Here is a 6,000-nt window from a genome sequence, read left to right as displayed (position 1 = left end):
GATGACAGTGTTGAATGTTTTAAACTAATTTGTGGATTGTTAATACAATGTTGAATGTTTTTACTTTTTGTTATTTGAAAATCAAGTTCATTTGATAATGCTACTATATATTAGAAAGTTAATTTTAATTATATACATAAAAAATAAAAATATAATATAATAAATTAGTGTTATAGAAATGAATATATAATGAGAATTTAAACTTATCTAAATATTAAAATAATACGAAAAATGTGTTATAATATCTATTACAATAACAATTTTTATAAGTAAAGAATTTTGTTACGCAAACTTCATTATATAACACAAAAAATGTGTTATACTAAAGTGTAGTATAACACAAAAAATGTGTTATACTAAAGTGTGGTATAACATAAATTTATAAGTATTGAAATGTGTTATATAATCGACTATAAATAATATAATTAAACACTTATCTATTTATTAAAATAACACAGAAAGTATGTTATCGTTGACAGTATAATAACACATCTGTATAGCAATGATAAAGTGTTATGTAAAGTACCCTGACCTACGATAACATAGTCAGTTTTAACACATCAAAAAGTGTTATGGTATGTTTTGATAACACATTTTTTGTGTTATTAAAAGCATTTTTTCTTGTAGTGTAGGTTTTTTATACTGATCGTGGCACAGTTAAAAAGGTAATGATGGGGGTGAGTTTTCAATACGTGGGGAATCGTGTTAGCCATCAGAACGCTTTTGGGAAATTGCAACTGTTGACACTGCTTTTCGTCAACTTAAATAGCAGAGCAATTAAACAAATGAAAACTAGAGCAAATGAATTTAAAGAGGAAGACAAGAAGATTTTTACGTGGTTCAGCAATTAATTCTGCCTAGTCCATGAGTCTATGTTACTAAGACTTGAAGTTTTTTGGAAATTCTTCAGAGATGAATTACCCAGAGCTTTCTCCCAAGAAATCAGAAATCGGTCCTCTACAAGTGGTGATTCCTTCTCTATTTATAGAGAAGGTTGCAGAATTCGTTCCCACATATTTCGGGAAGATATTCTATATATCAATTGAAATAATGATATTGAATTCATTATCTCCTATATACACGGAAACGTCCCATGAAGATCGGGAATGAATAACAGATTAAATGACATCCCATAAATATTGGGATTACACAACAATAAATATGTTCACACGTAATGGGCTATCCCAGGTGATTCATCAGGTCTTCGAGATCAATAATCGGCATTGATTCTGTCAAGACTTATGGGTCAATCACGAACTTGCCACCTAACTTCACGCTATGCTCGGGATAGGCAGGTACTGTTGAGGCTGTCACACCTGAGCTTGCACTCTCTGAGCTTGAACTACCTCACCTGAGGACAATCGGTACAAGATATATTCAAGTGTCCTGCTATTGCCCATCGCGTGCTCAGAGAATATTTGAGGTTACACATCCTCAAGGTCGTTGCTTTACTTAAGAGGGGTTTGATGGTTGAACCAAATGATGTCTGGACATATTTCGAGCTCACACCTGACGAGCCCAATTTTCAGGGTCATACTCTTATCTCGAAATCTGGGTGTAACATTTTACCCCCTCAAAAGCATCAGTTCGAATCCTATGAGAAGGAAACTTTTGAACTGCCCCTCTTGGAAACTATACCATCAATTTCACTCTCAAGTGTGGACACGCGTCAGCCAGGTATTGACTAATCAGAGTACTTGAGTGCCTTAGAACCATGCCCACGTTCGTTCACCTGCCAACTTTATGGTACCATCATCTCATTTTTCCCTGACCGTCGGTTCAGATACGAAATCTGGCCAATGGCTCAGATCAGCTCAGCCTTTGGCATTCCCTGGGACCTATAAATACATCCCCATCGTCTTCCCCATTTCACTTTCTCACCTTGTGCTTTCAGAAGAAAAAAGACGAAAAAAACATAATTGGAATTTGCCCAGTTCTTGCATGTCTCCAAACCAAGAAAACAAAAAACGCTGGCTTGTTCGACTCCGTGAGATCGTCTCTACAACCACTCCTTCGGTCTTCAATTTCTCTGTACCTGCTAGCTACATTGTGTAAGTATCTGTTCTTAACCCCTTATATCTGTGTTCATACTTTGTTCTTCCATGCACTTTTATGCTTCTGTTACACCTTGGGCACTAGTTTATCACTAGGATACTTTAGCCAATACCATGTAATTTTTAGGTTCTTTTGTTATTGTGGATTTTTCAAACCCAGAATTTGCATGAACGATACAAATTTGATTCTTTTACTATGTTATCTTAATTTCGAGTATCATATCTTGTAGACCAAGAAACTGGGTATAGAATTAGGGCTTTCAAATTGCACGTTTCCCAATAATATCACTTTTTGAGTAACCGCCAACTTTTTTCCCTAAAAATCTGGGATTCTCCAAAATAAATCCACCTTTCCCTCTTTACGTGGAATACACGCTCCGAGCCTAACACTACTAGAAATATAGGTTTTTACTTCGGTTTTTATAGTGAGCATACAAAAAAAGCGAAGTTAAAACCTTTTCAAACTCTTTTACTTTGCTTTTCAAATTGGCGCTCTGGAAAAAATTACTTTCTACTTCGCTTTTTTAAAAAAACGAAGTGAAAAATTCATAGTGGAGAGGGCCGTGTTTGTTTGCACAAGCCCTTATATTACGTTTAGAGATAGTAAAAATGCAAAAAACTGGCCAAACCAAACGCGGCCCTTGTGCACTTTTAACTTCGGTTTTTAGGTAAAAACCGAAGTAGAAAGTGTACCTTCCACTTCGGTTTTTACCAAAAAACTGAAGTTAAAAGTCTCCAAGGGGTATGACTTAAGGACCTTTAACTTCGGTTTTTTGGTAAAAACCGAAGTGGAAAGTCCACTTTCTACTTCGGTTTTTACCAAAAACCGAAGTTAAAAGTGCTTTATAAGTCCCTTCCCTAGACCCGAACGGTCATCTTCTCAAAACCTCTCTACCCTCTGTGCAAAAAGAAACCCCCAAAACCTCCATTAACCACCGTGAGCCAACACCCATTTTGATTCTCCAAGCCTTTTTTTTTTCTTTATTTCTTGCAATATTTCTACCCTATAAACCGAAATATAGTCCAAAAATCGTTTTTTTTTTTTGTTTTTTAGAGAAAAAAAAGCATTTGGCCGTGGGTTTTTTCTCCATTTGAAAGTGGTGTTTCTTGCCGGATTTTGACCGGATTTTTGACATTGCAAGGGGATTTTGAGCTTCAAAACATGTATAGATTACTAAAATGTGGTTTTGATGATAATTTTTTAATTTTCTATGTTTTTTTTAATTTTTTTTATTATTCCGAATTTAAAATTAATATAATTAATATTTTATTAATTTTTATAATTATTTGTTTATTTTGTTAGTTTAAATAATGTGATAAAAATTAGGTTTATTATAAATATATATATGCATATTAGTTAGTTTTAGAAATTTTGACAATAGATAAATTTGTTTTTTAAATATTTGAAAAAAAATAAATAGCTTGAAGATGATCAAAGTGTTGTTCATTAGTTTCATTAACTAGTTTGATTTTTTTTATTTATTGATTTGATAATTAATTATGTAGTTTACTAATTATGTAATGTTTTAGTAGGGTCGTTGATTGAGTGGTGAACTTTGTTGTTCATTTCGGGTGCATTAAAGATTAATATTGAAGGTTAGTTATTTTTTGTATTTATATTACTATAAGATTTATGTATAAAGATAAGACTAATGTAATCATGCATATTAGATTTAGTGAAAGTTATGTTTGAAAATTAGTGAAGTAGGCTCTGGGAAATTTGCGTGCTGTGGTGATATAAGGATGGATTGATTTATGCTTGATTATTTTGTTTGTTTGTGTTGTTGTTATAGGAAATTTTGAAATTGCGGTATGCTATAGAAACAGAGGATACTCTGCCGAATTTTTTACAAAATTTATAAGACTAGAACCTAATAATGATAGATTCATCTATGCTTGATTATTGTGTTTGTTTTAAATGGTTTTATATGTAATTTTTAAATTACGGTATGCTATAGAAACAGAGGATACTCTGCCGAATTTTTTAAAAAATTTATAAGACTAGAACCTAATAATGATGGATTCATATATGCTTGATTATTGTGTTTGTTTGTATTGATTTTATAGGTAATTATGAAATTACGGTATGATATAGAAATAGAGGATACTCTGCCGAATTTTTAAAAAAATTTATAAGACTAGAACCTAATATAAGTTTTTTTTCTAACTTATTACGAATTGAATATTGTTATTAGTATGGATAAATCATGGATGCTTGAGAGGAGAGAAACATCACAATTTCAAGATGGATTCAACAAATTTTTAGAGTTTTGCCAAAAGAATTGTAGTGATCCACAAAAAATTTGTTGTCCTTGTATCGATTGTGGTAATGGAGTAAAGGGGAATATTACCATGATAAAGGATCATGTATTTTGTCGGGGATTTGATATGAGTTATAGTAAATGGTATTGGCATGGAGAATTATTAAATGATGACCCATATCCATTAGGTAGGCGAGGTGTAGATGATTTTGAGAGTAATGATTTTGATGATCATCCTATAGAATTGCTTGATGAAGCACAAGAAGAGTTTTTCATAATCCAGAAAAATTTGATAGTATGGTTAGAGATGCAGACAGACAATTGTTCAGTGGTTGCAATAAACTAAGATTTCCCACAATGGTTAAATTTTATAACATAAAAGCAGAAAATGGAGTTAGTGATAAGTGTTTCAGTCAATTTTTAGCTGCTTTCAAGGAGATTTTGCCCCTAGAAAATTGTTTTCCGGAGTCTACATATGAAGTAAAGAAAAAATTAAGTTTGATAGGGTTGAAGTATGAGAAGATTCATGCATGTCCGAATGATTGTATTTTATATCGTAAGGAGTATGCAGACATGGACGCTTGCCCAGAATGTGGTTTATCACGGTACAAACCTAACAAAAGTAAAGAGATTAGGAAACTTATTCCTCAGAAAGTGCTATGGTACTTACCTTTGATTTCGCGGCTGAAGCGATTATATCAAAGTGCAGAACATTCTAAGAACTTAATATGGCATGAGACTGGACGAGTGAAAGATGGTAAACTCTGGCATCCTGCAGATTCACAGGCCTGGAAGAAGATAGATTATATCAATCCAGAATTCAAAAATGAACCAAGACATCTTCGTCTTGGTTTAGTTGCTGATGGAGTAAACCCACATAAATCTCTTAGTAGTAGGCATAGTTCATGGCCTGTCTTCCTGGTTATGTACAATCTTCCTCCTTGGTTGGTGATGAAAAGGAAGTTCATGATGCTTTCATTAATGATTTCGGGCCCAAAACAACCAGGACATGATATCGATGTTTACTTGGCACCATTAATTGATGATTTGAAAGAGTTGTATGAAAATGGTGTTGAGGCATATGATGGTTTTAAAAAAGAAGTGTTTAATTTGAAAGCGGTGTTGTTATGGACTGTTAATGATTTTCCAGCATATGGTAACCTATCAGGTTTAAGCACAAAAGGTTACCAAGCTTGTCCAATTTGTTGCACCAACACAATGGCCCGTCGCTTGTCAAATGGACGCAAAATGTGTTATATGGGTCATAGACGATATTTGCATTTAAGTCATCCTGACAGAAATAAAAAAAAAAAGCATTTGACGGTACTGTGGAACGAGACATTGCTCCTTTGCCATTGTCAGGTGAGCAAATTCTTAAGGAAGTAGAAAAAGTTGACTTTAGGTATGGGAAGAAGAATAAAAACAAAAAAGTCAATGGATGTTTTCAAAGAAAATCAATTTTCTTTCAACTTCCTTACTGGAAAGATTTACTCGTTAGACATTGCTTGGATGTCATGCACATAGAAAAAAATGTATGTGAAAGTATAATCGGTACATTACTTGATATCCCAGGTAAAACCAAAGATGGTTTGTCTAGTCGTTTAGATCTTGTTGAAATGGGTATAAGACACCGCTTGGCACCTGAAGAAAAAGGGGCTCGCACATATTTGCCTCCTGCTTGTTTT

The sequence above is a fragment of the Humulus lupulus genome, chromosome 8, assembly GCF_963169125.1.
Source record: "Humulus lupulus chromosome 8, drHumLupu1.1, whole genome shotgun sequence".
NCBI classification, from domain to species: Eukaryota; Viridiplantae; Streptophyta; class Magnoliopsida; order Rosales; family Cannabaceae; genus Humulus; species Humulus lupulus.
Note: the sequence above shows the minus strand (reverse complement) of the source record.